This window comes from Juglans regia, chromosome 6 (assembly GCF_001411555.2).
Source record: "Juglans regia cultivar Chandler chromosome 6, Walnut 2.0, whole genome shotgun sequence".
Lineage (NCBI taxonomy): Eukaryota > Viridiplantae > Streptophyta > Magnoliopsida > Fagales > Juglandaceae > Juglans > Juglans regia.
In genome coordinates, this window is record NC_049906.1 from 18,231,380 (window position 1) to 18,253,341 (window position 21,962).

A 21,962-nucleotide genomic window follows, 5' to 3' on the forward strand; every position below is an offset into this window, starting at 1 on the left:
ATTGCCAAGAGAAAAGTCTTGGGCGTGTGGCTCTCTTCCCTTTTTATAGAACTTTCCTTAATCTCTCATTGGTTACTTGAAGTCCATTGCATGCAAGACAAGTGGCATTTTCCTCTTCATTTTTCTCTTTAGCCGAAATGTCCCTTGGTGTTCCCCATCATTAGATTTCATTGGGAAGGCAAAAAGGCTTGGGTGGCGTGTGGGTTCTTTCTCCCTTGGCCTAAACCCTCCTATTTCCCTTTATGCCATTCTTTTTTCTTAAGCAAATGCATTGTACATTAGGGCAAAGAGGTAAATCAACTCCATGTCTCTTCCTCTTCCCAAGAGATAAGCTTTGCATGAGTGATACATGGCATAGGCGTGTGCCATTTTCCTAGCTGTCCACTCCGTCTTCCCTTTTCCCGAGTTGATGCTTCATCTTCTAGTGCTCCTTCCCTAGGTGACTCCTCATGTGCCAATGGTCTAAAGGTAGCTTAAGTGACAAATGGCAAGTGAAGGGGTGCTTTGGGAATGTGGTAGCCGAAATTCTAGGGGCATATTTATCCTTTGATACAAGAGTCTCTTCATCTAGTCTTCTAGAAGCTTAATGCATGTTTGACACTTGGCAAAAACTTACCAAATTCGAAATCACATGAGCTCCCTTCGGTTTCCCATGCTACTTTTCTAGACTTCCCTTTCCAAGAATATCTAGATTCATAGTGTAACACTTGCATGACACATGGCACTAGTGACTAAGATTTGAGTCATGGACCTAAAGCCATTGGGCCTTGGTTTCTAAATGGGGCTAAAAATTACAAAGCATTCTAGGGTTGCTCCCCTCTTGGACTCAAGTTGCTAAATCAAAGATTCTAGGGCTTTCTAAAAAAATAATTAAAGCTCTTAAAATGCCATGGCAACTAAGAATAAAATATATAGGCCATTCTTAGGCAAGCTCGGTCAACGCATGTGTCTTTGAATTTTGGTTTAAGTTTTTGTACTAACATATTTATTCAATTAAAATCGAGCCTATATAAAACATTATAATGTGGTTTTGTGTAAATAAATATAACCCAACTCCATAACATACATGTTTACTTAATATTCATTTAACATAACCCAACTCCAATTACAACCAAGCTCAGTACGTAAACAGACTTGTGAGTCCAAGCCCACCTGGAGTATTAGGGCATAAATGTAAATCTATTCAAAGCTCATCCTAACATGCTTTACGGGAGAATTAAGAAATAAGTCATTTTTAAAACAAAACCACTGGGCAGAGAAGTGCTACGAACTCACTGAGAGCAACATGCAGTGGCGGGTCTGGGTGAAGATCGAAGGCGGTGTGGCTGGGTTGACTGTGGCGGAACTTCTGAGACAATGATAGTTTCTGTGCCGTTAGGGAAGAAAAGTGATGGGAAAGGAGATAATGGTTTGCAACGGAGACTCACCGAGGGAAAGTTGTGTGCGGCGGATCTGAGGGCTGTTTGGGTGGTTTATGACGATATGGGGGTGGCTACCTTGGGTTCACGCGCATGGGTTCTTTCTGTGTTTGATGGCTCACGGTGGCTGACGTGATTTAATGGTACTTTGTCTTGTAGCAACAACAGGATGTGGAGGCTTTGGCAACGGCTTGCCGTGGGGAAGGGAAGGAGTCGTGATGGTGTAAGACGGTGTCTGGCAGAGCTAGCTTCCTCTCTTGGTGGTTGAGCGATGGCGACTTGCTCTGTTCTTGGTGTCGCCAAACAGAGAGTGACAGGTGCGGGCTGGGCTGCCGTGCATGGGCTGAAAGGCGACTGCACTGCCATGCGTGATGATCTCTTGGGGCTCTGATTTGTTTACGGTGGTTTGCGGAGATATAGGGACCATGGTTGCGTTGGGTTCTCTACTGGTAGTGGGTATTAACGGTGAACTGTCTTACGGTGCCGAGGAGTACTTGCTGGGAAGATAACAATAAACTGCTGCGATTTTTTGGGAAGATTTCTGAAGGAGAGGGAGAGTTTTAAAAGTACTCAACACGTTCCAATTCCTTCAATTACGGCTAATGCAAGTTGTAACGGCTCACTCACCGAAGAATCATCTGAGAAAAGGCTAGAAGGGGATGAGTGACAAAAGTATAAACTATTTAACTTAATTTTTAATAATAATAATAATAATAAAACAATCCTGAACAACTTATTAATGATATAAAATTTGATAAAAATATAATAATAATAATAACAATAATAGAATGTTTATAAAGATAATAAAACATAAAATTATTCACATTCTATCCCTAATAATTTGGGTCGGGTTGTTTCAACATATGAGACAAAGAAATACATACATCTAAAATAAAAACGAGAAATATAAACATTATATATTTGTTTTTGGAGAATTTGATCCAAACTCCCTATATTGTCTCTAGATTGAGATCTGCCCATCATAACCCAGTCAAAGATTCTATCAACTCTAGTTAATGGATAATATATTAAAAAATCAAAGGTAGGGTTGCTACTGCACCCCCCAAACGGGGTTGCCCCTACCCCATTCGCCACGCCAGCATGGACGGGGAGGGGGAGGGCAGTAGTTTGGGCCCCGAGCCCGTCCAGATTGACCCTCACGATAGTCCGCTCACCCCGGCCCACCTTCCACCCGCTACGAAAAACCAAAACCAACATATATATATATATATATAGAGAGAGAGAGAGAGAGAGATACCAGCTGAGGGCGATAGCGAGGGAAAGAGAGAGACTATGACAACGACCGGCTGGGACGACGGTGATGAGAATTTCAAATATATATATATATATATATATAGAGAGAGAGAGAGAGAGAGAGATGCAAGGGGGAAGGGACGTTTCAAAACAAAACCCCGTCCCCCAGTGCCCAAGTGCGTGCGAGCCTCTACGTTTGACCCCCGCCTTCTAGTCCCCCCTAGTTAGAGGAATGTAAGAAAATGGAAAATTATACTATTTTCCAATAGTTGGTACTTGGTAAGCTGTGGCGCCCTCGACCCCCACGTGTTATTTTTGTGGAGTTCGTGACACCGGAATGATGACCACACGGATTACGCACTCCAACGATTAGTGCTCAAAGTGTGTACAACATGCAATAAATGTATAAAATAATATTCGCAGCAGAGAAATAAAAATGTCCTACTTTATTAAGTACCAGAATTGTTCAAAAATAGTAAAATATCTTTACAAGATTTATACAGTCATTCGACAGATAAATTAAAGACAAGAAATAACATAAGGGAAACAAATCTCATAACGTTGATCAACATATCAGCAAGTCATGCCTCTGGCGGAGCCGGTCCCTCGGGTTCATACTCGGGCTTTGCGTCAGACTCTATGGCACCATAAGACGAAACCGTAGGGTAAAATACCACTATGAGATTATGACATCTCAGCAAGTAATTAACCAAAATAACATCCAAGAGATTTAAAACACATTAATATAATCACACATCCCCGTACAGACAATTATGCAGAAAACAAACCTCATTCCTTTTTCCCAAAAATACACCTTTAATCACTCACGCCAAAATCCCATTTTAGTCCAATCATAACCATTATTTTATTATGCATGCACCACGGTCTCCCCTATGGACCGTCTGCACACTCTGGCTCTTTTCATCACACCACGGGTAACGTTCGTGCATGAGACTTCGTAACGAGCGATGCTCAGTTCCGCGCCCTACGCGTACATTGCCAAGTATCCTCTAACCCCGCCAGCAAAAGGCCACGGAATCGGTACGAGAGCGTTACCGTCTCGTCCGTTCCCGTCGTCGCCCTGCGACAACTCAGGGGACGTCACGTCAGCCTGTTACGCTCCCGAGTGACCAGAAGAGCTCCACTGAGACCATTGAGATAATGCCCCATCTTGGCTTGGGGTCGTGATACACACGCTCCCACATTTTCAGTCTCAAATCCAAACAGATAACGTGACTTCACAGCACAATTTATTAAAGGCGATAAATATGCATTTTAACAGTTATTAGATGACATATTCATTTGCTCATTTATAAATTTACAACAATTTACAAATATACAGTTTACAATCAACTACACGCGTAATCCCGTCCTCTAATCCTGCTCAAGGCCCAATTACAACACCAACTACAATTACAACCCAACACTTCAACGGCCCAAGGCCCAATTTCCAACAAAACCAACAATTTACAATTAAAATAGTTTATAATGCCAATTTAAATTACTCGAGTCGTGATAAAAAATTACGTACACATGAAGATGGAAATTTCTGGATGATCACTCGAAAGGGGTGTTGCTCAAGGTGGCGGCACAACGGCGGCAACAGTGATTTTCAATAAAACAATGGCTTTTCTAGTGGGTTTTCTCTCAAAGGAATTCGATCTATGAAAAAGAATGAGAAACCCAACTCACGGCAAGTTCAAACAATTTACCAAAGTAAACCGATTGAAATTCCACAAATTTAAGAACAAAACAAAGCACGGAAAAACCTCAAGCTTTCGGGTTTAACAACCAAATTTCTTAGAACAATACACTAAACACAAGAGAGGAAAAAGGTTTATACGAGAGAGGGAAGATGAAAAACTCGGTAGGCTTAAATCTGCAGAAGCCGTGGCCTATAAATAGGCCAAGCACGGTGGTTTGCGAGACTACATGTCGCACGGGTAGAAGAAAGGTGAAAACGGCAGCTCAAGCCGTGGAGGAGAGATGGCTAAGGTGCGGACGTGTGGCACGGTGGCTGGACAACAGCTCTTCGGAGTTCCATGCCGTACGACACGGAGTAGCCCATGCAAGAAGGAGGTGGAAGTTGGTGGCCGCGTGGGGTGGTAGCTCGACAGCAAGGCTTCGGAGTCACTACCGAATGACACGGAGTTGCCATGAGGTGGAGGAGAGGAGGTGGTGGCAGCAGCAGTTGGTAGAACAAGTAGGAGTTGGAAAATGGTAGAAGAAAGAAGAAGAAAAGAAGAAGGAAGGAGAAGGAGTTGTGCGGCGCAAGAAGGAAAATGATGAAGCCCTAGAGGTCTTCCTCCAAAATGGCATCGTTTGACAAAAGGAGCTGGTTCACTTAACCCGCACGAGCTGGGCTTAACACAACACACACATGGGCTAGGTTGACTAAAATCATACGGGTTGGGTTTAAAACCGAAAATACACCCATAAAAATTAAAATAACATAAATAAAATAAAACAATATAATTAAATAAAAACTAGGGATTTAAAACACATGAAAATAAAAAATAAGGATCTCACATAAGCTTATCTCATAAAACCTCATCATTTATCATAATAGGTATTGTAGTCTCGAATATGATGTTCTTTTCGACACTTGAAGCATGCGCCAGTCCCAACATTTCCTTGCAAGCCTTTTACCACACTTCTCACATATAGAATGTCATCCTGTCTCACCATGTTGTGGCCACTCCTCATTAGCCTATAAGGACCTATTAGCTCGTCCTTGCTTAGCATACTACAGGGAACGTTTCATTTGATCACTCTATTTCATAATCTTCTGAATATCTTCCTCCAGAACAATGGCTCTCGTGACTAGGTCATAAAATTTATGGTTGAGCCATCGCTCAAACATTTTTGCTTTCTTTCCCTCATTAGGGATCAAATATTCGGCAAAACGGGTAGATCCAAGAGTTTCGTGGTGTACTCATCAACAGTCATAGTGCCTTGAGTAAGGTCTACAAACTATCTTGCTCTTGTCTCTATGAGGGTTTGAGGGAAGAAGTGCTCCAAGAATGCCTTCTTAAAACACTCCAAAGGAATGGGAACCCCTTCTCCCTATTATTGCTAGAGTAGTCTCCTGGTCTCTCTACAACCATTGTTCAGCCATGTCCATTAGGTTTTTGGTGCCGTACTCCACCTTTTGTTCATCAGTGCATCCGTTGCTCTAAATCTACCATCAAACATGGGTGGATGCTGACAAGTGAATTGTTTTAATGTGCATCTAACTTATGGGACTCTATCTTCCACTATCTGACCATTGGCTATTATCTTAAAGAAACGTGTTGCGACCAACACCGAGTACCTCATGATTCTCATAAAGTACACTAGTGGAACACCTCGAACCTTGGAAAGTTATATTTTACTAATTATTTGAGATTATTATTTTATGTGGACAGTTCCACTTATTATTATTTTAGGTGGATTTTTAAGGTAAAAACTTGAGAGAAACTATTACTAGGATTTTAATCAAGACCCATTATTTGAAGTTTACATTTTTTAAACTGAATGGTACTTTGGACCCGTGAATTTTGTTTGATGCCCAGTTGAGATTTTTGGACAATATTGGCTAAGCCGTGGGCCTGAAAAATCATTTGCTGGTGACTATGGATTTTATGGAGTCCAATAAGCTGGTTAAATTCCATTTAAGGCATGAATGGAGTTATATTAGGAGTTTTAAAAAGTATTTAAATAACATTAAAAACTCTTTAATGACACAATTAGATTGATTGGATGTTACATATTAAAATATTTTTTAATCTCAAATAAGTTAAAAAGTACGTTTGAAGAAAAATATTTTTCTTCAAACGTACTTTTTCAAATAATATAGAACATAATACTAATTTTAAAAGATTGTCAATATGCGAAAATACCTATACAATAGAATTCAATAAAGTTATTCAACAGGGTCTTACAACTTTAAAATTTTTAAGAATATGATCATAATCTTTAAAAAATCAAATGATTATCTTTTCTACATCAGAAAGTAATTTTTTTAATTTGTTTTGCTTTAAACATATAGTTATCAACCAATAAATAATTTTTTAACAGTAAAACTTATTATTTAAATCCTAAAATTATAAATTATATTTTTCACCCTAATCCTAAACATACACTTAATTTTATTGGGCAAGTTTACCCATTTTATTAGATAATGGGCTCGAGAAATAATTATAAGTTCAAAAAATATTTATTGGGCAAATTGGACTTATTTTTTATTCAAGATCCAGCCTATTAGAATTTATTAAATACGTAGCCCATGAATGAATGGGAAAGCTGAATAATTTATTTGGACCCCATCTGGTGGTTAATCCTTCCATTAAATTTAGGAAGATCTATCACATATTATTTCAACCGTGGACCCTCCATCACTGCCTCGGACAGCCCCAGGAACATCACTGCCGCCTTGGTTTCCTCTCCGCCGTGCTAGAAACTCTCTCATCTCCACTTTCTCTGTTGCGACCCGAAGCCACCACAGAGGGCGCTAAAAGGTCATCCTCCACGGATTGGAAACTGCCCTACCACCGCCCAACGCCTCCCTTTGACCTCCATTGTAAGCCACGAAGCTGTGAACCCAACAGCCCCTGTTTTGCAACGTTGAAACTAGTGCAGTCAATAGGAGTCCACTGCCACCGTGATCCTCCCACACTGCACCGCACGGTTGTCCCGCCTCTGGGTTCCTCCACCGCAACCGTGAGCCTCTCTTACACCGCTAGGAGTGGCCTGAAACCACACCCGAAACCAAGAAGGATCCAGCAACTGAACTCTGCCTATCACAAAGCCATACCGTCGGTTTTATTGCACTCACCGCCGTGCCCCAACGTGCCCAGCCACCTTGCACCGTCTCCCTCCACTGACCACCAAGCAACACACTGCCCGGCTCTCTCTCTCTCTCTCTCCCCCACGCTAGTTCTCTCTCGGTTAGTCCCTCTCTCTAGGTAATTCTCTCTCTGCATAGCTCTCACTCTCTCTCGGTTAGTCCCAGAAGGTGCTGTATGCCGGACCTTCTCGTTCTGTTTGCTAAACTGGCGCAAAGAACCGTCTCGGAAAAGTGAGTAAAATCTTAGCTAAACTCGACTCGACTCAACAGAAAGCCTCTTCCCATTGTGCCGCTTTGCATCAACCTGTACAAAAATGGTTCGCAGCATCAAAAGCGCGAAGAAAATCAAGAGAAAGAGCAAGGTTCAACTATCTTTCTTTCTCGATGCCTTAAATCAATCGTTTAGTTTTAATTGCATTTTGGGCGACCTTTTCACCCAACCATCCCTATCTCGTGCAGGGCTCGGACAAAGGAGATGGGTCTTCGTCTTCGTCATCTTCGATACCCTCGATGCCGGCAAAGGTGTGGCAACCTGGTGTGGACAAATTGGAGGAAGGCGAGGAGCTTCAGTGTGACCCCTCGGCCTATAATTCACTTCACGCCTTCCATATTGGCTGGCCCTGTCTTAGGTACCGCTAATTCTGTGTGCTTTTTCTTCAATTCATTGGTGACCCAATTCGTATTAGCCATATGCCATGATTTCGTTGTATGTCTTTTTAGTTCCTAATTTGTAACTAGGTGGTTCACTTTTACAGCTTCGATATTGTATGCGATACACTGGGGTTGGTCCGAACGGAGTTCCCACAAACAATGTATTTCGTCGCGGGTACTCAGGTAAGGTTTGTTTCATATTGCTTTTTATGTATGGCTATGGAACCATATATTCAGAATAATCTTCTTCATGAGTAAAGTCGTTATTGATCTCTACAAAGTGCAGTTGCATCGGGATTCAAATAAGTTTCCCTAATAGACTCAAGGATTATGATAGTCCAGGGTGCAATACAGATTTCCCAAGGATTACCATAGTATCAAATGTGGTTCCTGTATACAACTAAGGCACAACCTTTTGTTTACAGAGGAAGAAAAATTATAATACAGATCTATCTGAATATTAGGAAGAGGAATACTAGGTTTTTTTTTTACCTCTTTTTTTATAGTCCTTTGTCCTTTTCTCATCACATTTTGTGCATTGTATCTCTACATCATGGTTCTTCTACGGGCAGAGAAAGCTTCTTGGAACTCTAGTTATCAAGAAAAGAAAGCCTCTTCGAACTCTATTGGAATATTTAAAATATCCAACATCACAGGGAAAGGACGTGAGCTAGTGCCTTCCAAACCTGCAGATGGAAACTCTGATATGGAGAGTGACAGTAGTGATAGTGACAAGGATGATGAGGATGTGGAGCTTGGTGGATCTGGGAGTCCGAGTTTGCAGGCAACATCTTGTTTCTTATCACATTTTGCTAATTTCACAAAAACAGAGATCCAAATTGCTTGTTCCTTCCATTATCTATTTAAACTTTTCATTTATCTTGTTTGCTTTTCCAGTTGTGTAAGGTAGCTCATGAAGGATGTATAAATCGTATACGTGCCATGGCACAAAATCCCTATATATGCGCATCTTGCGCAGATAATGGTCACGTGCAGTTTATAATTCATGTCTTTCTCTCTTGCTGTCCATGTAGCATATGACGTTATGGAATGTGATAATATGTCTTCAGTTTCTGGAATTTTTCGGTGGTTTTGGGGGTAGTTTTTCGGTGGCAGCGACCGAAAAAGATCTTCTATCGAGTACTCGAATAAAAATGAGATTTAACACTTGTCTTAGAAATTATTATGACATTTTACTTATCAAAAACAATTATGGCACGATTAATCCAGGTACGTGTGAACTTGAAATTTGATTTTCCAGATATAGATTACAATAAAAATGATAATGCTCTGTACGTAGGTATGGGACTTCAGCTCTCATCTGAATGCTTTAGCAGAAATATCAGAAACACAAGGTGCCTAGGGGGCTTCGTCAGATTTCAATCAGGCCCCATTAGTTAAGTTTAAGCACAAAGATGAAGGCTATGCTATAGACTGGAATCCTATTGTTCCGGGAAGGCTTGTATCTGGTACTGTTAGACTGGAACCTTAATTACTAGTTGTTTAACGCATTTAACATGGTCTAACGCTTTGATAATATATCTGGTACGGTTCTTCATGCCTACATCTGATGCGACATGGAATGTGGATACCCAACCATTTATTGGTCATACTGCGAGTGTCGAGGACTTACAAGTATATAGTTAACCCATGAATCTATCGTTGTTTGGGTTTTCCTATATGCAGTTGAATCTTGTGCTTTGAGCAGAACCGTTTTCCTTTATTTCTTCAAACTTGTAACCATTCTTGTTCCATCTCTTCTTTAACGCCTCAAACCCGGATGGCCTGGAGAATTACTATCTGTCACTTAAGAACATGTTTTCCAACACAACTAAAATGAAACTCTAAAAACCTTATTAGCAAAACTCAATCACATATATTCTAAATAACCACATTGAAAACTCCACAAAGTCATTACCGCAGCAAAATAAACTAAAGAGTCCATAATATCCTGGTAGTCATAACAAACCAAACTAATAATTTTATAAGTTTTCTTAAACCCAAGATATAATTAAATCTAAAAGAGATTAAAACTAAAGGATATCAGAATTCATTCTTCTAACATCATATCCTCAGCTTAATCATGCTCACCAATCTAATCCAAGTCCTCAGTTATACTATCCACATCATCAAAAAAATATTATAATGATAACGGGTGAGTTATCAATAATTCAGTAAGCAAAAAACATATGCTAGCGTGCAAACATGAGTATTTACAAAGTATAGCATGCAGAACAAAATATTTTACAGAGTTATCATGCAAAACAGAACATATTTTCAAAAGTAACAAAGTTACGATTTTAAGACAAGTAAAAACCCAGAGTGTTTTGGCATAACATAAACTGAGCATCATCATCAAATGTAAACAGAGCATCTTACAGAGCAGAGACCATGTTTCACCCCCGTGGTAAGGTTGGGCTATCCTCAGTGGCCAAACCGGGCAGAGACAGATGTGAAATCTTTCCCTTATTCTTCTTGAAGTCCCGAGTGTACACACAGGAAATACCACAATAAAATCACTTTGTTTCCAAAGTGGGTATACTAAGAGACAGAGAAGTTGGTACCAACCCAAACAGAGCAAAGTAGAGACAGAGTTAGATACAAAATCATTACACCATGCCAAAGGTTTTCAGATGCCATATCAAGATAAAATAGAGTATCAAAACATAATCAGGTCATTCTTACATACTGAAACCAAAATTCGGAGCATCTTTCTAAACAAATGCATAATTTTTCAGAATTCCCAAATATCGCTCTTTTTCAGATTTCAGAGACATCATAACAAAATTTAGTTCATGCTACACAATGCATGTCAGAAAATAATTTTCCTTTTCCACACAGATTTCATGAGTATGCAAATAAACGACCGAGGTTGGTTTTGTTTTTTCCAAGTTCTCATTTCATCACAGAATATGCAAAATTTTCAAAAAATCAACTTCAGTCTCAATAATTCATGTAAAGCCTAGCATAGGAACCCCATTTACCTGACTCCTGCAACGTATTATCTATGTCTTGAATTCGACCTCTAAAAATCTCGTCACCTATTGATAGAAACAAAATATATACACCGAGTATTAAACGACAAATGGCATAACTTCCATCTAATAATTAAAACCCAAAATCCCAAACCATATAATAGCAACAACAACTCACTAAGACAACTATATAGTAAATTGGACAGCCCGCATTTCAACCCAAAGTACCGTATACTATACTTAGTATTGTCCAATACAACCATCAAAACCAATGTCAACTCAACTCATCAATAAATCACACTTATTTCAGCAGCTCATAATCCCAAGCAATCGCCAACAATTTAACCAAGACGACACTACACACTGCACGTTTCTCTCCGTTCACAACTCCACAACAGAAAAATCCTAACACTTCTAGATATTAATTGGCACCCAACAAACTCCCTTCTAATTATTTCTAAAACACCAGACCGACAAACCAAAATTTATAAAATACACAACGAAGTGAAAAACTTATGATAAAGGCTCAATGTTTATGTGAAACTGAGTAGAACTTCGAACTCACAGCACTACGACAAACACAAGGCGCACTGAATGAAAAACCACCAAAACGCAGGACCACTGAAGTAGCTCTCGGCAACCAGTTAAATATTTGTTTTCCACCCAACAACGTAGCACTAGAAATTAGCTAGAACATCACGCAGGTGAGTGAGTGTGAGAACTGGAAAATAGAGAATAAACTTAGAATATGTGTGTGGCATTTGTGAAACCAAGAGGATCTCCCTTCGCGCAACAAGGCTCGGCGTCACTCACTGAGATTGTACACTTCACAGACGGGAGAGAGAGCAAGAGAGAACCGAGCGTGAGTAAGTGACTAAGAGGAACACAGTGAAAGCAAGAAAAAGAAAACCACTAAACGCATTTGCCCTACCTGCAATCTCCACGCAAAACGCAAAGAAAAGAAAAACAGAGTAAGAGAGAGGGAGAAGGAGATACTTGTAGGTAGCAAAAATATCACCGAATGGAAGAGGAAGAGCTACGTCTTGAAGATAGAAAAACTAGCTGCAGAAAATAAAATAGAGGTACACGCGAGGGAGAGGGACACGTTAATCTGCAAAGATGGTGGAATGCAACCGGGTGAGAAACCGAATTGAGGGAAAAGGAAAAAATGGAGGAAATTAAGGGCATGCGATTCAGACTCACAAAACCAACCAAACAAAAAAAGAGATGAAATCGGGAAGTGAATGTGGTGTTCGAAAACGAGGGAAAGGAAACAAAAAAAAGAGAAGGAAGGGGAAGAGAAGTTGAGGAAGAAGATACTTACCCCCAAAACGGCACCGTTCGCACATCTCCAAGGAAAAGGGCTGGTCCCTCCAGCACGAGCTGGGGCTCACAAATAAAAAGAAAAATTGGGCCTTACATCCTCCTCCCCTAACAAAACATTTTGTCCTCGGAATTTGCTACAAGTTATAAGAATTATCTTCAAACAGGTGAGGATACTTAACTTGCATCTGTTCCTCAAATTCCCAAGATGCTTCGCTGATAGCATGATTATTCCACAGTACTTTAACCAAAGGGATAGTTCGAGTCCGTAACACTTGCTCTTTCCTATCCAAAATCTGCACTAGTTCCTCGATGTAGGTCATATCCTCTTGAATCTGAAGGGGTTCATGATCTATAACGTGGGTGGGGTCATGGATGTACTTTCTCAACATAGACACATGGAACACGTTATGCACTCCCGAGAATGCTGATGGTAGAGCCACCCTGTACGCCACTGGTCCAATCTGATCAAAAATCTCAAACGGTCCAATATATCTAGGGCTCAACATAGCCTTCTTTCCGAATCTCATAACTCCTTTCATCAGTGCAATCCTAAAAAATACATTATCTCCAACCTCAAACTCTAACTGGCAGCGGCGTTTATCTGCATAACTCTTTTGTCAGCTTTGAGCTGGTTTCATTCCAGCCCGAATAGGATCTATCTTCTCAGTGGTCTGCTGAATAATCTCTGGCCCTATAAGTTTCCTTTCACCTACTTCATCCCAATACAATGGAGATCTACATGTTCTGCTGTACAAAACCTCATAGGGTGCCAGCCCAATGCTAGCCTGGAAACTATTATTATAAGCGAACTCAACCAATGGCAAATGTCTCATCCAAGTTCCCTTAAACTCCATCACACACGCCCTCAACATGTCTTCTAAAATCTGAATAGTCCTTTCTGGCTGTCCATCTGTCTGAGGGTGAAAAACAGTACTGAAACTTAGCTTAGTACCCATTGCCTCTTGTAAGCTTCTCCAGAACTTTAAAGTAAAACAAGGATCTCTATCCGACATAATGGATACCGATACTCCATGCAACCTCACTATCACCTGCACATACAGCTCAACTAATTTCTCCAGTTTATAAGAAACTTTAATGGGCACAAAACGGGCGGTCTTTTCGTTAAGCGATCTACAATCACCCATATAGCATCTTGTCCGCTTAAGGTCCTTGGTAAACCTATCATGAAGTCCATGGAGATATGCTCCCACTTCCGCTCTGGAGTGGCTGTAATAACCCTGCAGGTCTCTGATGCTCCGCCTTCACTTGTTGGCAAGTTAGGCATTGTTCTACAAATTTAGCAATTTCTCTTTTCATGCCATTCCACCAAAAAGACTCTCTCAAGTCCCGATACATCTTGGTACTCCCTGTGTGAACAGTGTACAAAGAACGGTGTGCCTTTTCAAGAATTACCCTTTTTAGTTCATCATCAGTAGTTATGCATATTCTACCTCTAAACCTCAAAACTCCATCCTCAGAAATGCTAAAATCAGGTTTGTCCCCGTTCCTGACTTCTTCCACTAGTTTTACCAACCCTGAGTCCACTTTCTGAGCAGCTTTAATTCTATCTATCAAGGCAGGTTGAACTACTAAACTGGCCATGAAAGCATTTGTATCAGTAGCAATGACTTCAATACTGGCTCTTTCTAAGTCCATTAACAACCTATGCTGAGTGGTAATGGCTGCAACTGTCAGTCCCATTGACTTTCTACTTTGAGCGTCGGCTACAATATTAGCTTTGCCTGGGTGATAATTAATGGTGCAATCATAATCCTTGATCAACTCAAGTCATCTCTTTTGCCTCATATTTAATTCTTTTTGGGTAAAGAAATATTTCAAACTCTTGTGATCCGTATAAATTTCGCACTTTTTCCCATACAAATAGTGTCTCCAAAGCTTAACTGCAAAAATGATTACCGCAAGTTCCAGATCATGTGTAGGATAATTCTGCTCATACAGTTTCAATTGGCGTGAGGCGTAAGCTATAACCTTCCCATGTTGCATCAGTACACACCCCAATCCAAGCCTAGATGCATCACTATAGACAACAAATCCACCTCTAGCTATGGGAATTGTTAACACTGGAGCTGTCACTAATCTCTGTTTCAACTCCTGAAAGCTTTCTTCACACTTTGTTGTCCATTCAAACTTATTATTTTTCCTGGTGAATGTAGTGAGAGGAACTGCTATCCTGGAAAACCCATCAATGAATCAACGGTAATAACCCGCCAATCCCAAGAAGCTTCTAACCTCATGAACATTCTTCGGTGCCGACCAATTAACCACTGCTTCCACTTTTCCTGGATCTACTGAAATGTCATCTTTCGAAACTACATGTCCCAGAAATGTGATTGAATCAAGCCAAAATTCACACTTCTTCAACTTAGCAAACAACTGCTTGTCTCTGAGTGTCCCAAGTACCAACTTCAAATGTTCTTCATGCTCGGTCTTGCTTTTGGAGTACATCAATATATCATCAATAAAAACCACAACAAATTTATCTAAAAATTTATGAAACACCCGATTCATCAAATCCATGAATACTGTTGGGGCGTTAGTCAGGCCAAAAGGCATGACCAAAAACTCATAATGGCCATACCGAGTCCTGAACGCTGTCTTAGCCATGTCTTCTACCTTGATCTTCAATTGATGGTAACCCGATCGAAGATCAATCTTTGAAAATACCTGAGCCCCCTGAAGCTGATCAAACAAATCTTATATACGGGGTAGCGGGTACGTATTCTTTATAGTCACCAGATTAAGTTCCCTGTAATCGATACACATTCTCATCGATCCATCCTTCTTCTTCACAAAGAGGACTGGAACTCCCCAAGGTGATACATTGGGCCTGATGAAACCCTTGTCCAACAAATCTTGCAATTGCTCCTTGAGTTCCACTAGTTCAGACGGCGCCATACGATAAGGTGCTTTCGAAAGGGGTCTCGTGCCTGGGACTAGTTCAATCGCAAACTCTACCTCCCGCTCGGGTGGAAGTCCAGATAAATCTTATGGAAAAACCTCTCGATATTCACTCACAACAGGTATTTGTTCCAACTTCAACTCTTCCTTTGGTGCTTCAACCACACAGGCTAAGAATCCCTAACAACCATCACGTAACAATTTTCCAACCTGAATGGCAGATATGATGGGTGGAACCAACCTTACTTTCAACCCTGTGAACCGAAATTCACTTTCTTTTGGGGGTCTGAAAACCACTTCTTTTTTTTAAAACAATCAATACTAGCATGGTAAGATGCCAGCCAATCCATACCCAAAATCACATCAAACCCAACCATGTGGAACACTATTAAATCTGCTGGCATCAGTCTTCCCTCTATAGATAGAGGGCATCCCTGTAGAAACTCACTACAGACTACTGAATTTCCCGTTGGGGTCACGACCACTAACTGGTGCTTCAACCTTTCAGTTTCTAAAGTGCAAAATCTAGAGTAAGTCGTGGAAACAAAAGAATGTGTCGCTCCTGAGTCAAATAACACAATAGCATTATTAGAAAACAAAGAAAGAGTACCTGTGACCACAAACAGTCTTATGCATGAACCAAAAATATTCAAAGTCTTAACCAAAACCAACAAACAAATAAAATGCTAAAATAAAATAAAATCCTTAAAACAAAACAAAGGAGTCATACCAATGATCACATCATTCCTATCCTTAACCTCTCTAGGTGTTAATGCAAAAACTCGTGCAAGCGCAGTAGGACGTAGGTTGCTGCCCCGTGCTGGAACTTCACTTCTCTGAGGTGGCGGTATGGTCGCCTTGTTGCTACCCAATTGCATTGGCCAGTCCTTGATGTAGTGTCCTGATTTGCCACAACGAAAACACGATCCTGCCCCTTTTCTGCACTCTCTGGAGTGCACTTGATTGCATGTCCTACACTGATAGGGTTGTTGGTTACCCTGAACCGGCCTTTTTCCCGAGCTACTACCTTCATTCCTCTTTTTCCATGGTCCCTGGTCCATGCCAGAATGGTACCCAGTAGGAGTAGTCCTTTTCCTTTGTTCATGTAATGCAGTGCTTCTTTGGAGGGTTCTTTCAAAAACTGTGGCCTTATTCACCATTTCTGAGAAATTCCGAATCTAAAAACCCACCACACACTCATACAGTTTCTCATTCAGTCCTTGCTCAAATTTGCGCACCTTCTTTTCCTCATCGGGAATCAGATAAGTAGCAAAACAGGATAACTCAGTAAACCTAGCTGCATATTGATGTACCGTCATTGTTCCCTGAACTAAGGTGGCAAATTCCATAGCCTTATCCTCACGGAACGAGCTAGGGAAGAAGTGCTCAAGAAAGATCTGTTTGAAATGCAGCCAACTGACTATCTCAGTCCCCTCTGCTTCTCTGATAGTTTTTTCAGAGATCCTTCACCTCTTTGCTTCCCCAGTAAGCTTGAATGTGGCGTACGCCACCTTTTGCTCATCTGTACAGGTTAAGACCCGCAAAATCTCCTCAACTTCATGAATCCAATCCTCCGCCAGACTTGGATTGCCTCTTCCATCAAATAAAGGAGGGTGCATTCGATTGAATTGCTCTATGGTACAGCCCCCTTCATTATAGTTACAATGGCGACCCAAAGGATTCTGCACAAGGTCATCAATTAATTGATGTGTAGCTGCTCGTAGTACTTCGGAAGCACTCAGGTTTGGTTCCCTCTCATTCTCATTTGCATTCAGATCCGACATGCTTCATTCTCTAAGACGAGGTGGCATCCTGACAAAATAACTTGAATTTTTAATAATCGTTTCAAAAAATAGAGTTTATATGCACATAAAAATTTAGTGATATTTGTAAAAACAAAACATATATATTATATTTCAAAATTATAAGAATGCCCATAAAAGAGAGGCAAGAAGTACACATAACTGTAGTAATAATCAATTTCCCAAAATCTATTACTTTACCCTATCTAACTATTTAAGAAGACTCCGTAATTAAACTAAACCTTAATCAACATGAACTTAGTTCATAGACCTGTGAAATACCACATCTCAAAAACCATTCCTAAAACCTGCGAATTCTAAGACTTCCCACATCTTCAATATTCAACCCTATAGTTCGCTTCACTATCAAAATAAATCTGAAAATGATTTCTTAAACACTATCTACACTTTGAAATCTTACATACTATAGTCTGCAGAACCTCAAACCTGGCTCTGATACCAAATGTAACGCCCCAAATACGAGTGGCCTGGAGAATTACTACCTGTCACTTAAGAACATGTTTTCCAACACAACTAAAATGAAACTCCAAAAACTTTTTTAGCAAAGCTCAATCTCATGTATTCTAAATAACCACATTGAAAACTCCACAAAGTCATTACCGTAGCAAAATAAACTAAAGAGTCCACAATCTCCCAGTAGTCATAACAAACCAAACTAATAATTTCATAAGTCTTCTTAAACCCATGATATAATTAAATCTAAAAGACATTAAAACTAAAGGACATCAGAATTCCTTCTTCTAACATCATCTCCTCAGCTTAATCATGCTCACCAATCTAATCCAGGTCCTTAGTTGGACTCTCCACATCATCTGAAAAATATTATAATGATAGGGGGTGAGTTATCAACAACTTAGTAAGCAGAGGACATATATTAGCATGCAAATATGAGCATTTACAAAGCATAGCATGCATAACAAAATATTTTTCAGTGTTATCATGCAGAACAAAATATTCACCCCCGTGGTAGGCATGTGCTATCCCCGGTGGCCAAACCGGGCAGAGATAGAGGTGAAATCTTTCTCTTATTCTTCTTGGAGCCCCGAGTGTGCACACAGAAAAGACAACAATAAAACCACTTTATTTCCAAAGTGGGTGCACTCAGAGACAGAGAAGTTGGTACCAACCCAAACAGAGCAAAGCAGAGACAGAGTCAGATACAAAATTAGTAAACCATACCATAGGTTTTCAGATGCCATATTAAAATAAAACAGAGTACCAAAACATAATCAGGTCATTCTTACATACTGAAAACAAAAGTCGGACCATCTTTCTAAATAAATGCACAATTTTTCAGAATTCTCAAATATCACTCTTTTTCATATTTCAGAGACATCATAACAAAATTTAGTTCATGTCTACACAATGCATGTTAGAAAATAACTTTCCTTTTCCACACAGATTTCATGAGTATGCAAATAAACGATCGAGGTTGGTTTTGTTTCTCCCAAGTTCTCATTTCATCACAAAATATGCAAAGTTTTCAGAAAATCAATTGCAGTCTCAATAATTCGTGTAAAGCCTAGCATAGAAACCCCGCTTACCTGACTCCTGCAATGTATTATCTATGTCTTGAATTCGACCTCTAAAAATCTCGTCACCAATTGATAGAAACAAAATATATACACCGAGTATTAAACAACGAATGGCATAACTTCCATGTAATAATTAAAACCCAAAATCCCAAACCATATAATAGCAACAACAACTCACTAAGACAACCATATAGCAAATTGGACAGCCATCATTTCAACCCAAAGTACCATATACTATTCTTAATATTGTCCAATACAACCATTAAAATCAATGTCAACTCAACTCATCAATAAATCACACTTATTTCAGCAGCTCATAATCCCAAGCAATCGCCAACAATTTATCCAAGACGACACTACACACTGCACATTTCTCTGCGTTCACAACTCCACAACAGAAAAATCCCAACACTTCTAGATGTTAATCGGCACCCAACAAACACCCTTCTAATTATTTCTAAAACACCAAACCAACAAACCAAAATTTATAAAATACACGACGAAGTGAAAAACTTACAATGAAGGCTCAATGTTTATGTGAAACCGTGTAGAACTTTGAACTCACAGCACTACGACAATTACAAGGCGCACCGAATGAAAAACCACCAAAATGCGGGACCACTGAAGTAGCTCCCGGCAACCAGTCAAATATTTGTTTTCCACCCAACAACGTAGCACTAGAAATTAGTTAGAACATCACGCAGGTGAGTGAGTGTGAGAACTGGAAAAGAGAGAATAAACTCAGAATATGTGTGTGGCGTTTGTGAAACCAAGAGGATCTCCCTTCGCGCAACAAGGCTCGGCGTCACTCACTGAGATTGTACACTTCACAGACAGGAGAGAGAGGAAGAGAGAACTGAGTGTGAGTCAGTGACTAAGAGGAACACAGTGAAAGCAAGAAAAAGAAAACCACTAAATGCATTTGCCCTACCTGCAATCTCCGAGCAAAACGCAGAGAAAAGAAAAACAGAGTAAGAGTGTGGGAGAAGGAGATACCTGTAGGTAGCAAAAATATCACCAAATGGAAGAGGAAGAGATGCGTCTTGAAGATAGAAAAACTAGTTGCAGAAAATAAAATAGAGGTAAACGCGAGGGAGAGGGACACGTTAATCTGCAAAGATGGTGGAATGCAACCGAGTGAGAAACCAAATTGAGGGAAAAGGAAAAAATGGAGGAAATTAAGGGCATACGATTCGGACTCACGAAACCAACCAAACGGAAAGAAAGAGATGAAATCGGGAAGTGAATGTGGGTTACGTGTGAGAGAGGCATTTGAACGAGGGAAACCCAGGAAACAAAAGAAACCAAAAGAGAAAGAGGGCGAGATGCAAATTGGGGGGGGGGGGAAGAGAAGTTGAGGAAGAAGATACTTACCCCCAAAACAGCGTCGTTCACACACCTCCAAGGAAAAGGGTTGGGCCCTCCAGCACGATCCAGGGCTCACAAATAAAAAGAAAAACTGGGCCTTACATCTTCTCCTGTAGTGGAGCCCTACAGAACCTCATGTGTTTGCCTCTTGTTTCGTGGATGGGACTATTGCAATATGGGATGCCCGTTTAAGGAAGTTAGCAGCAGCATCTTTCAAGGCTCATAATGCAGATGTGAATGTCGTATCGTGGAACAGGTTGCTAATAGTTCTAGTTGTTGCTCTATTAGAAAATCCTTACGTCCATGCATATTTATGTGGTGATCACTCTTGGCGCTTCCTTGATTCTAATTATATAGGCTGGCTAGCTATATATTGGCATCTGGCAGTGATGACGGGACATTTTCTATTCGTGACCTCAGACTATATGATCTGAGGTATGGATATTCCATCATATTTTCTGAAACAATATATGATCTATAATAAATTATTAGGTTAAGGGCCATTGTCTTCAATCTTATTGCTTTCACTCTTTTGCATTGATTGTATAACTTATATTGTGACTTTCATGTATTCAGATTGGTCACACACAATTACTACAATCACTATTTAAAAAAAGTTGGTTAACTAACAAAACAAAGGTGGAACCAGCTGCATTCTTTAAAGAAAGTACTTTGCCTCTTTAACCCCAAGGGGTTGGCCCAAGTGGTGAAAGCCTTGTTTTTGGGATATCACTCCCTTCATGATCCAAGGTTCAACTCCTAATGGGTGTAAACAATCCATTGGGGCCACACCCCCTGATGTAAAACTAGCAATTTAACCAATTCCGTGTAGGGAAACTTTTCAGGGTGCGCTGCATGTGATTGGGGTCTACTCTACAGGGATAGGTCTGAAAGGCCTTGCCTTAGAGAGGTTCCCCAACATCAAAAAAAAAAAAAGAGGAAAAGAAAGTGCTTTGCCTCTTTAGTATGCATTGTATGATACTTGAGACTGCTAAAAAGGGGGGATAAGGCACTTTGTGTTTTTCCCCTTTGTGTTTTATATGTGTATTACGTTCCTACATACACAGGTATACATTTTTTGCAGCCAAAGAAATGGTTGATCTCCCTCTCTCTCTCTGCCTCCCTTTTTTTTTCTTATGCTAGAAAAGGATTGTAGGTTATGAAATGGGTTTCTTGATGTCGATAATGCTGATGTTAAATGTGATTTTTTTGTGAGCATGACGGAGATTTTGTAGTGGTACATTTTGAATACCATAAACACCCTATCACGTCCATTGAGTGGAGTCCACATGAAGCCTCTACTTTGTCTATTTCATCATCCGACAATCAGCTAACGTAAGTGATACACATGATAGATTGGGTTGGCGCATAAATAAGAAGTGGTCAATCAAATATATATGTTTGTAGTTTTATTATTCATCTTTGGATAGAAGTTCTAATGTTAAATTTTTCTGAGTATCATTTATTTATTTTTGATCGCTTGGCTTCATTGTGTAGAATATGGGACCTTTCCTTAGAAAAGGATGACGAAGAGGAGGCAGAGTTCAGAGCTAAAACAAAAGAGCAAGTAAATGCCCCTGAAGATCTACCTCCACAACTTCTGTTTGTTTATCAGGTAACCCACTCCGCTTCTCTTTTATCCGAACTTTCCTCTTAGTGAGATGATGGATTTAGAAATTTCTCTATTGATTGAATTCAGTGTGTTAACTCAGCAATCCTTTGACTTTAAACAGGGTCAAAATGACTTGAAAGAAATACATTGGCATTCACAGATTCCAGGAATGGTCGTATCTACTGCAGCAGATGGTTTCAACATCCTGATGCCTTCTAACATACAAACTACCCTTCCCTCAGATGGTTGTTGA

The 21,962-nt window shown here is 40.1% G+C and overlaps 1 pseudogene; it reads left to right on the forward strand.

The window, feature by feature from the left end:
• The first annotated feature begins 7,055 nt into the window (after positions 1-7,055).
• Positions 7,056-21,962, forward strand: LOC108990735 (annotated as a pseudogene).